General features: G+C 33.5%; 1 pseudogene across 1 annotated transcript; it reads left to right on the top strand.

The window, feature by feature from the left end:
- The first annotated feature begins 6,467 nt into the window (after positions 1 to 6,467).
- LOC149145479 ((+)-alpha pinene synthase 1, chloroplastic-like) lies at positions 6,468 to 9,863 on the top strand (annotated as a pseudogene). Its single transcript, XR_016264307.1, has 10 exons — positions 6,468 to 6,712; positions 6,825 to 7,027; positions 7,118 to 7,230; positions 7,332 to 7,520; positions 7,612 to 7,706; positions 7,978 to 8,074; positions 8,167 to 8,379; positions 8,585 to 8,726; positions 8,836 to 9,084; positions 9,513 to 9,863. The product of XR_016264307.1 is annotated as a (+)-alpha pinene synthase 1, chloroplastic-like (transcript).
- Positions 9,864 to 12,753: the final 2,890 nt, after the last annotated feature.

Below are 12,753 nucleotides of genomic sequence, written 5' to 3'. Positions count from 1 at the left end.
CATGAAGGAGAAGTGTTAAAAGATTGGTAAGAATAGAGTGAAACTCTAGACAGTACATCAATCAGATTGAAGAAAGAGTGAAACTTTAGGTAGTGTAGGAATTCTTTTGTAAGCCTATATGAATCTTTCCAAAGACTCTTTTGATTTATTAAGTTAAGGTCTATGTTCTCTTGGATTCTTTTTGTTCGTGTCACAATCTCAGTGGAGCCTATGAGTTAAGTAACTAGTATTTAGATTGACTGAGTTGTTTTCAATAAGGTTTCCATTATAAGTAGTGTAGGAATCATGTAATAGAATTCTTATTTACTTTCTTTAGGTCTTGGAAGACTGATGATTTGATTTGGAGATATGATTGTCTTTCTTGCAGGATTGGTTAGAGTATCTTGGCATTGACTGTGTTGTGCCTTGAAGTGTACGACCCTTGGTATGACAAGTAAGTGTTGAGGCTTGTAGGAAACAATATTAACACCAAATAGGCCGGTAAACCAAATGTAATATGCAGGCTTCTAAGTTTGGAAACCTTTGAAGGTATGGCTCCCAAACTACTAAAGGAATGGATTGTGAAGAGAAGTTTGTAATCATAGTTGTGCTAGAGTTAGGGAGGCTCATATCAAAGCTTCACACGAAGAATACTTGTGTGAATCCACCAATGGTGATTATGGAAATCTTCAGTCATGGTAAAATATAAATGTCTCTTTGAATTTATTTAGAGTTAGGGAAAAGAAACATTTTTAGGCTTATCAATTCAATATGGAAATACAATTTATTAGATTTCGTTACTATTATTGCTCAATTGGAAACTCCAAATAAAAGTTAATGGTGATATTCATAAATATTTTTGAATTAGAAGCATTTACATTAAGCACAACTAACACAATTTAGTGGCTTTGTTAGAGTTAATGACTCTAACAAATCGTTGGTGAATACAAGACAAAAATGCAACCAAAAGAAGAGAAAGAAGACCAAAGCCACTCCATGGTGGATAATAATGTAGAGGAGAAGGTCAATGAAGAGGAAGTGAGGCATAAGTGAAAAAGGATCATATTCCTATCATTATTGCTCGTTGAGGCTTTTGTAATGCCACAAGGTTTTAATGACGAGTCATTCCCAAGTCTGCTTAAAAGAAGTGTTGTAGGCAAAAGTAAGTTATAGCTACATGGTCTCCTCTAGGTACTATTTCTTGAGTCCTTAACATTAAGTCATGATTAGCACATGCATAGAAAATGTGATATTGAGATAGATACATCTTATAACTAGACCAGTTACCTAGAGTACACAATACAATGAATGGAACCCACGTATCTTAGTAGATGGAAGTAGATCCATAGGATGGCTAGTTTAGTAGTCTTTACAATTATATTGATATTATGCACTAGAGTACATTAGGTTCTTGATGAATCTGAGGTATCAACATTATAATTATTTTCCAGGTTGTACATGATGACGTTTTTTAGATGAAGGAAGGAGCATGGATACTATTTGAGGTGGAAACTAGTTGTATTGTACTCACTTGGAAAACCAAGATTGGTTGCAAGCTAAATTTCTTGGACTGGAATGACAAGTTCGCAGGAAGAAGAAAAAAGAGATCTCTAGGGCTTGGACCAAGGAAGATAAACAATTGTTCTTGTGATAGAGACAATAGAGGGTAATGCTAGGATCATAAACAAATATCAGACAATGGTGGAAAAATTAAAGTGAAATAAAGTGCATGTGTAGAATAATAACATACTCATGATCATGTTGTAATCTAAGCCATACATTGTAGCAAGTCTACATGTCATGTGTTGTGTTAATGTAGTGGTTCTTGAGAGTGCATGTACCTATATCTCCATGAGAGTAGATTTCCATTTAATGTACCTATGTGAGTCATGATGTACCCCGTATGAGGCCATGGAAAATTTTAGTGGCTAATATTCGTAGGTAGGCTAATTTTCCATGATATTTCCAAAAAACGATTAGCCAATTTCCATTTTTTATAAAAATGATTTGCCCAAATTTTATAATATAAAATTATTTTACCTTAAAAATCGCCAACATTATATATAGAGAATATATAAAATCATTATAGAATTAAATAATTTTACAAATACATCAATACAAATTTAAAAGTTTGCATATTAAGGACTCATGAAATTCACCAATGTTTTTAAACTTCAAGATAATTTTCCATCCTTAAAATTTTCCGTGGATGAGGCATGTGTGTACCCCCATGTAGTTTGTGGTCATTTGAAAATAACTTAGTAGTGCAAGTTTGTGGTAAGAAAGAACCACTTGTAGGTGATGTTTTTGGTCATGTTGATGTGTTTTCAATGGTATATAAAAACCACAAGAGGATGTAGTTCTTTCGGAGTGCGATGCAAAATCATTTATAACATGGTTGAGGGTAAGCCAAAAATACCTAAAGCATCATTGACAGTAAGATGAGAAAACCGAGAGCATGGTTTGGGGTAAGCTAACAAAACCTAGAGCATGGTTATGAATAAGCCAAAAAACCCAAGATGATAATGATGGTGATGTAGGGGGAGTTAAAAGAATAACTACAACTATGAAGATATGATGGTTGAATGAACCATGTACACAAGGGAAATCCTAGCAAGATGGTGGTTTCAGTGGTTAGGTACCTATGTATATCAGTGCATGGTTGTTTCTTTATATGGATGTCAACATTTTTTGCATTTTTTGTAAATGCCAAGTTGTACTGCAAATAGACTTTTCTGATCATGAGTTTCTTTAGTCTATAGTAGATCGTATATTACAGATTGGTGAAGACCTTTGTTGATCGCAATTAAGGCAAGTAGTCATGAAGTGGGGGTGTTAGAGAATATAACTGCTACTTGTCTTTGGTGTGCTCATTAGTTTAGGAAGGAGTCTATTCCAAGTTCTTAGGAGGTTTTTGGATCTAGTTAGGTTGAGATATATTCTACAATTAACTATCTTGCCAAATTGGTGTGTTGTTGAGAGATTTGCTCAAATAGATGATTTTGTGATATAGTTTCTCTATATTAAAAAATTATTCATGTATTTATATTGTAATATTATTTGATTAATATAAATATGGTTATGCAATTTTAATTTTGATTGGATTGAACTGAGTGGATCGAACTTGTGAGGGAAATTTTGATAGAATCCCTTACTTTTATCTTCCTCCTTTAATACTATGTAATGCCCAATTTTTTAAAATAATCCTATACTTATCAGGTCGCCATAAAAGAATTCTTATTGATTATTTTATTTTAAAAACCAATTATTTATTTGTCTCATCAAATATGGCAGTTGATATTCCCGAGAGGGGGAGAGAGGATATATATATGGGATCACATCATAGACATTGAACCTGATGTATGCCCCCTTAGGTTCATATCAAGAATTTCTTGGAATTCGGATGTATTACATCCTTATGAGTAGAATGCTTTTAACAATGCCTTATATTTGAATAAAGTTTTCATAGGGATCGAAATTGTAGTTTGGGTATTACAATTATGGCTTACAATAAAAAGATGTTAATGATGGTTTACAATAAGAGAATTTTAGTGGGGTGGTGGGTGGAGAGGAAACCAATCCTCAAAATGACTGCAGCTTCTTACATTTCCTTAATTTGTTGCAAAACCATCACCAACCAATTAAAACATATTGAGTGTCAAAATAATTTACATGATAAATTCATGGTACCTTCATGCTATTGTACCTCCATGTTATTGCAGGAGGTTTGTCAAACCAGAAGGCCCATATATTCATCTAATTGTTAACTTAGATGCTTGAAAGTGCATAGCCATATAATCGTGTTTATTTACTTTGTGTGGATGTTGATAATTTTTACATCATTAACAATGGTATAATATTGATTTTTGCCATATGAAATCTCTGACAAGTCATTATTAATATTGGCCGTGTGATATTATTCATATTATATCTCCAAAACTTTATAATATTAGCTAATTTCCTAATTACCTAAAAATATCAGATAATTTCCTTTGGGAGTCGACAACTGATAAACAGTGGACAATGGATAACACAATTATCTTCAGAGAGACGCACATGAATAGGGACACGAATAATATCAGCTAATTTCCTTTGGGAGTCGACAACTGATAAACAGTGGACAGTGGATAACACAATTATCTTCAGAGAGACAAACATGAATAGGGACACGAATAAGTTAGGTTTTTAAGTGCATCAATCCCATTGTGTACCTTATTATTCAGGGTTTTGTTTAAAGCCATTGTTTGGATTTTGTTTAGGGTTGATACGTCGCAACAGACAAACAATAGACAATGGATGACACAATTATCTCCAGAGAACCAAGTCTTCCACACTAGCGGACCATGCAGAGAACAATAAACATCATGTTTGTTTTGAGGAGGCCCAGGTTATTGCTAAGGTTGCGTAGTTCCATCACCGAAAATTTAGAGAAGCCATTCAGATTGAAAAAATGCCAAGCAATCTTAATAGAGATGATGGTTGGAAGATGAGTAGTTGCTGGATCCCTGCCCTCTCTTCCTAGTCGGTTCTTCCCCTTCCTCCCCCTCCCCCTATTAATGACTTGTACTTAATTTCTATTCCCTTTTTTTCCCTGATTATCATATAGTGAAGATTCTATCTAACATGATTCCTTTATCCTTAATTCTTATTTGAGTTTTAGGTCCTCTTTGGAGATCTCCCTCATTCTTTTTCCTTATATTTATGAGATAGTCCTTTTCATGACTATCTGAATGGGTTAAAATTATCTAGTATATGATAATTATTTAAATTTAAGTAACAAGTTTATGTTCACATTAGATAGCTTTACTAATAAATTTATATTAATTAGTTACCCAAACCCTTAGTAATAATAATAATTAATATCATTATTTTAGTTAATATTAAATCCATACAATTACTAGTGGTTATAATCCTTAAATCTATTAATATTTGTTAACATTTTACTCATTATTATTTTTTATATTCCCTAGATTTATTATTTTTAACTCAAATTTTATTAACATTTTACTTAAAATAACACACAAGACTAACTGGAAAGTATTAAAATAGTATTCGTTTGTAGCATTCTAAACTTTATTGACAATCATAACATTGTAAAATATAATGATATCAACCCCAAGACATTGAATAACTATATATCTAATAATATTATTATTATTAAGTAATTTAACTAGTCAAATCTACTTGTTTTTTGGTCAACTAGAGTGGTTTGTCCAGTTTAGTCTAATATAGTCATTTTCGAGTCAAACCTACCCGTTCGATCTGCTATTGGCCAGGAGGAATTGCTTGAACGGCCAAAAGTGGCCCGAATCCGGGCAAAAAAAATTCAAAAAATCTTGTAAAAGTATTGTTTGAATTGTGCTTTTGATGGTAGAAACGGCCATCAAAAACATCTAAGACACCTAAAATTTTGATGTTTAACAACTATAATTTGGATTTACAAAAATCCATGCTGAATTTTTCTAAAGATGACCAGAATTTCCATAACTTTCTGGGCAACTCCTATGCCTAGTTAGACTACGCGTTTAACATGTCGTAACGATGAACCACACTGGTTGGTTCGAAAGGCGTCGACAAATGTATTATCATGTGATTTACCCCTAAAAATTCTTTGTCATAAACTTGATATGGATCACAAAAGCCTCAATTCAACAATCCCAATAATAATAAAGTGTTATGTACTTCAAGGTTAAAAAAATTGTAAAGTCACTTCAATTACAAAAATAATGAAATTTTCACTTCTATTAATCACAATATATAAACTCTATATAAGCCTCTTTGTTTCTAGATTTATCATCAGAATTAGTAATATTATTAATGAAACTAAAATAAACGGAAAAAATAGTCATTTTTTATTTTATTTATTATAATAATTCTATTTATTAATTTTGGTTATATAAATAGAATTAAAAAGTATGTATTAATTTATTCTCATAAATATATTTTTAAATATAATTTGAAAAATATAATATATTTATTTATTTTCAAACCTTCATTGATAATATGTTAGGAACATTCTAAAAATTAATAAATTTTTCAATACCTTAATAATATTATTAATTAGTTTGATAAATATTTTAATTAACGATGGTTGTTAAAATGAAATATCATATATTAAAAGATTTAAGGTTGAAATTCCAACCTTCAAGATTAGACAGAATAAGTAAGCATCCAAAGATTATAATGACAGTGGTTATAATGCTGATCCCACAACAACCTATTTTTCCTCCCACCTAGACTTTTTAAACCAAGATTCATAATATATTTTTGACTTGTTCAAGCTATTTTCATAATACAGGTGTTAGACATTAACTTCATTGAAAATTGTGACATGGGCGTAAACAATATCACTTTTGGTTGTTTTAAGATTAAAGTAACGTCAGCAATCCATCGTGAAGATCTACCTATTGGCCATGGCAGTAGAGTTCTACCGCATAAGTTGTAGTTTGTTATCTTGATCTAACAGCATAGGCCAAAAACCAACACAAATGGCTCTGGTTTCTGCTGTCCCGTTGGATTCCAGACTGTGCCTGTGCAGAACGTTGTCCCGTAATACTCATGAGCTCCAGGCTATCCATAGAACAGTCCCAAATCTTGGATGTGCAGGGGAGGGAAATCCATAATACCTTTCATGAGCATGACTTCGACCACCTCTGTTTCTAATGACATAGGTGGTCATCATTCCATCCTGTGGGACGATACTTCCATAGACTCTCTCTCCACGTCTTATGAGGTGGGTAACTGCCTTCATCTGAATTTGAATTTTTTCTTCTTCTTATTCCTTTCCTCCTTCACAATTAGTACATGAATTAATTTTCTGGTCCAATTTACTGTATACGGTTCAGGCACCTTCTTACCGTGAATGTGCTGATAGACTTATTGGGGAAGTAAAAGATATCTTCAATTCAATGTCAGTGGAGGATGGAAAATCCATCAGTCCCCTCAATGACCTCCATCAACGTCTTTGGATCGTCGATAGCGTTGAACGGTTGGGGATCGATAGGCATTTCAAAAATGAGATAAAATCAGCGCTGGATCATGTTTACAGGTCAGTCCCCATAGCCTTATCATCATATTTAATCTATGCTTTATATATCGAATACACACGATTGTAACAAGAAAATTATTTGCCCCGCAGCTATTGGAGCGAAAAAGGCATTGGACGTGGGAGAGAAAGTGACGTGACTGATCTCAAGTCAACCGCCTTGGGTCTTCGAATTCTCCGACTACACGGATATCCAGTGTCTTCAGGTATATCGGGGTTTTATTAATTAATTACTTCTTGAACTTTTCATTATAACTGCCACCTACGTCCAGACATTGGCTTATGGTACTTTATACATTGAAACCAGATGTTTTGGAAAGCTTTATCAACGAGAAGGGGCAGTTTACCTGCTCTGACATTCAAACAGAGGGAGAGATAAGAGGCATCTCTCATTGCCTTTCCCGGCGAAAAAGTTATGGAGGAGGCAGAAATTTTCTGTACAACGTATTTAAAGGTCGCCCTACAAAAGATTCCGGCTTCTGGTCTTTCACAGGAGGTAAGGCTGTAATACCAGATCCGCTAATTAGCATTTTATTTCATATTTTGTTGCGATCTGTGTTTTATAAGTTCAAATTTGTGTATCGCAGGTAGAGTATCTTCTGGAATATCGTTGGCATACAAATCTGCCAAGAATGGAAACACGAATGTACATCGACGTATTCGGAGAGGACACTATATTTGAGTAGGCTTGTCAATTTTATTTCCACATCTTGAAGACTACAATGTTTTTTTTATTAATTTATGTGTAGTTGAATGCTCAAATACTACTCCTCCAATATGTTGAGAGAAATTCAAAATCTTATTATAAGGTCCGAACTGAGGATGGTTGGATCTGAATATATGTTAATATTTTAGCGTTATTACGTTTGTATCTCTTCCTGGAAATCTTTCTTTTCATAAGTTAGTATCTATGTAAGATTTCGAATTGATTCCTGCCGCAATTTTTGGTTTAGGGAGCCGTATTTGATGAGAGAGAAACTGTTGCAACTTGCAAAAGTGGAATTCAACATCTTTCACTCTATACAAAAGAGAGTTACAATCTCTCTCGAGGTGATGAGTTGTCATTGCATATCGTCTCCAAATTAATTGAATTTGAGTCCTGAAAAATCAAGAAAGTAAAAATGTGAAGTTTATATGTGTAGATGGTGGAAAGATTATGGGTTCCCTCAAATAACATTCTCACGGCATCGTCACGTGGAATACTACACTTTAGCAGCTTGCATTGCAAATGATCCTAAACATTCTGCGTTCCGACTCGGATTTGCCAAAATATGTCATATGATCACGGTTCTCGACGATATCTACGACACCTTCGGAACAATGGAGGAGCTCGAACTCTTCACAGCAGCATTAAGAGGTGATAATTGCTTGTACCTGGAGAGACTATTTTTTTTATATATAATTCTTCTGGATTTTTAATAACTTCACCTTCAAATAAAGAAAAAGTATACTAATCCTTCTCGATTTTAAAATAAATAACATTACATTCAAATTAAGAATATGCATTCTACTAATCGAGTCAACTAATATTACCTTTGCATAAATTGTGTGGATAATGATAAGATGGTATCCGTCTTCAATAGAGTGTCTTCCAGATTATATGAGAGGAGTGTACATGGCGGTTTTCGACACCATAAACGAAATGGCACGAGAGGCACAGAAGATTCAAGGCCGAGACACAGTCAGCTTTGCTCGACAATCTGTATGAACAATTATAATAATGCATACACGTCATGCAAATATTTCTTTGTGAGAATCTTCACCCAGTATGATCAGTTAATTTTGTTTCGCTTGTTCATTTTCCTGTCCAGTGGGAGGATTATATTGATTCGTATATGGTAGAAGCGAGGTGGATTTCGAGTGCTTATCTTCCGACGTTCGAGGAGTACATGGAGAATTGCAAAACCAGTTTCGGTTCTCGCATAATAACACTGCAACCCATGCTCACGTTGGGGTTTCCTCTTCCCCATCACATCCTGCAGGAAATAGACTTTCCATCGAAGTTCAATGACTTGATATGTGCCATCCTTCGACTCAAAGGGGACACTCAAGGCTACAAGGTATTACTAAGGGCGGAGAATAAGTAGGATGTTATAGGGTATTAAATGAGTGGGCTGCTCACCCTTTAATTTTGGTCATTCTAAAATCAAATGAAATAGTAAGCATATGCAGCCTCCGCTCATGAAACAGTAAACATGTGTAGCCTCCGCTCAGTTAACACCTTATATAGCAAATTGTAGATAGTGACCTTCCTCGTTCTTCTTAACCTCTTATACAAATCAACAAGTTTTAGATAGTGACATTCCTCATTCTTCATAACCTCTTATACAAACCAACAAGTTTTAGATAGTGACATTCCTCATTCTTCATAACCTCTTATTCAAATCAAATGGAATACATATGATAGCGACATTCCCCATTTATTAATTCTTTATTTCAATTTAAACTTGGAATACATATGATAGTGACATTGGGATTGTGAAAGCAGGCAGACAGGGCGCATGGAGAGGAAGCTTCGGCCGTATCGTGTTATATGAAAGACAATCCTGGAATAACAGAGGAAGATGCTGTCAATCAAATCAATGCTATGGTCTATGACTTAACCAAGGAACTGAATTGGGAGTTACTTAGACCCGACAGCAGTGTTCCCATCTCTTACAAGAAGCCTGCTTTTGACATTTGCAGAATTTTTCTTCACGGTTACAAATACAGAGATGGTTTCAGTGTTGCCAGCATTGAAATAAAGAATTTGGTGACGAGAACCGTCGTTGAAACTGTGCCTTTGTAACCACACCTGAAATGTACAATAAGTTCCTAAGTTTCTGATTTCGCTACCTAGACCTGGAGGTTGCCTACGGATCTCAGGTTCGTTGGTCAGCTAATAAAGACGTCCATATCATTATATGGAGGAGGTGGTGGAGTTGATTGGGAGCATAGAAGATACCATATTACATTATAAAATATAAAATATGTGGCTTTATCTTATAAAATATGTGCCTTCATGTCAATCTATTTTATGGGTTGTATTCGATATCACTTCGATAGAGTAGAGTGTAAGATAGTCAATATAGAGGAAGGGCTAACGCTTAAAGCACCTAAGTGCTAGCACGAGATTTGAATTTGGAAGGCGAATTTATTGGCAAAAAGGTTGATTAAGCGTGAACAAAAGAACAGAACCAAATTAAAATAAACTCATAATAATGTATCATTTATATAAATATGAGTGTTAATCTACTTTGTTTTGAACTTTTAAAGAAAATGCTATTACAATTAGAAAATATAATTGAATTGATATGGATTTCTGTTTTCACTTTCTTTCGACTAGAGAGGTCAATATCTAATTTGCACCTAAATTCTACAAGTACATTTGCACAGGACCATCGGTATTGGATAATGTAAGAGTATTTTCAATCTCATTAATTTCGTTGAGAAAAATTCCCATCGCCTTCTTTTAACGTCGATGCTCATGCAACGAATGCTGCACGATGAGTGTTGTTTTTGAGGTTAACGTCAACGAATGGATCAATTGGCAGATGGACTTTTCCTTAACTTTGAATTCCATAAAGCAAATTAAACATGAAAAAATTCCCAAAATGTAGGATAGGGAAATATAGGAGCTCTAATTACCTCATTTCTGTATCTTTTCAATCATTTCATTGCATCTATCTCATTTTGCATTTCTTTAAGATTATTATTAGATATCATCAACGGTTATAAAACATTATTTTTATTAAACTGTTTTTAAAATGGGATGAATAGTACAATGAAATATTGCTTTAATGAAAAAACAAGGGTTGAATTGAGGCATGGGATGAATAGTAAAATGAAACATTGTTTTAATAAAAAAAACAATGGTTGAATTGAGCTTTTTATAAGAAGAAATTTTGACGTAAATCACATGATATCTCTCAAGGCGTTTCGAACCAGTTAGTGTGGTTCATCATGAGGACAACAGGGCTAGGTTGACTAGACTAACCAATAACCGCTAGATGATATTATAATGTTAAGAAGTTAAAAGGTGATAAAAATGATATTATAAATATAGTAATTAGTATATTATATATTCGAATGTAATATTTTTTATTGTAGTCAAAAGGTAATAAAACTGTTATTATGATTACAATAAAAAAAAATTAATAAATAAAAAAAAAAAAAAAAAAAAAAAAAATATATATATATATATATATATATATATATATAATATATATATTATGATTCCATTCTATTTTATTCCTATGTTATTCTATGGTTATTAATATATTTAATTCCTTATTGATTTTTATACTAGGGATAAGTAAAGAAAGATTTACTTAGGTTATTAAATTAATTTATTTAATATTAAGAATGTTATTCTATTTTATTTTTATTACATATTATTCTTTGGTTGATAAATTATCTTAATAAATCATTAGGGAAAGGTAAAGGGGTTTTATTATAATATTGGTTAAATTTCTATTTATTTATTCCTATTTATTTATTTATTTATAAACATAAATATTCATTTATTAATTTAATTTATTTATTTACTATTTTATAGTTGTTAAATAAACTTATTTAATTAAGTGTTTATATCCTATCGAATGAGTAAAAGGGTTTTTTTTTTCAATAAAATTGATTTAATGGAAATAATAAACTATTAAAGAATATTCGTGAAGTTTTTATTTATGTATATCTTTCAAGAAAAAAATTAAAAATAAATAAATAGACTGAGTGACACATTATAAAAAGAAGAAGGTTAAGAACATGACCATAAGAAAACCACTGAACCAAAAGGAGAAACCTAGGAGGAAGGAAAAGACAAGATTCCAAGGATAAGGATTTGCGAGATTAAGGGAAAACATCGAAAGCTAGAAAAAAGTTAAAAAAGGGGTTTGGGGGGGGGGTAAGGAAAAGAAAGACTAAGAAGAAAGGGTAGGGATCCAACAGCTACTGATCTTCCAGCCATCATCTCTATTGAGATTGTTCAGCATTCCTTCATTTTCAATAGCTTCCCTGAATTTACAGTGATGGAACTGCGCAACCTTGGGAATAACTTTGGCTTCCTCAATACAAACTTGATGCTTGGTCTTTTCCGCATGCTCTACTAATGCTGAAGACTTGATTCTCCCATGTCTTAGGTCAGCTGCATGTTCGTTGATCCTTTGATGGATGGAGTGCCCTGTTTCCCCAATACAGGGGGTCCCACAAGAACAAGGGAGCAAGTAGGCACCCTTCATGTCTTTAGGGTCAATGGGATCTTTCACTAATCGGAGGGATTTGCGAATAGTTTTGAGGGGTCTAAAGGTTGAGGGAATATCATACTTCTTAAGGATCCGAGAAATCTTGTCTGTGGTTCCCTGGACACAGGGAAGATGGACACCTAGCTGATGCTCTTTAGGTTCCTTTTTAATTAATGAATTTTTAGAGGCTTTAAGGAAAGCCTTATGACCTAGGCGCCTACTATAGCCATTCTCCACAAAGACATTAAGGAGATGGGATTTGTCCTTATTGAAGCTCTCCCTATCAGAAATCCTAAGGGAACGAGTAGCGAGGGTGTTAAGAACACCCAACTTTTAAGGAGGGAAATGATGGGAATCTCCATGAAGATATTTCTCAGTATGCGTTTTCTTCCAGAACACTAAGTGGGAGAGTGAACCGACCTTATTCTTACATATAAGAATATCCAAGAAAAGGAGGAAACCATTGATCTCTTTTTCCATAGTGAACTTAATGGGAGAGGACTGACAGAT

The sequence above is a fragment of the Pinus tabuliformis genome, chromosome X (assembly GCF_031772625.1).
Source record: "Pinus tabuliformis cultivar Carrire ecotype Pingquan chromosome X, CPIR1, whole genome shotgun sequence".
NCBI classification, from domain to species: domain Eukaryota; kingdom Viridiplantae; phylum Streptophyta; class Pinopsida; order Pinales; family Pinaceae; genus Pinus; species Pinus tabuliformis.
Note: the sequence above shows the minus strand (reverse complement) of the source record. Positions and strands in the feature narration are given on the sequence as shown.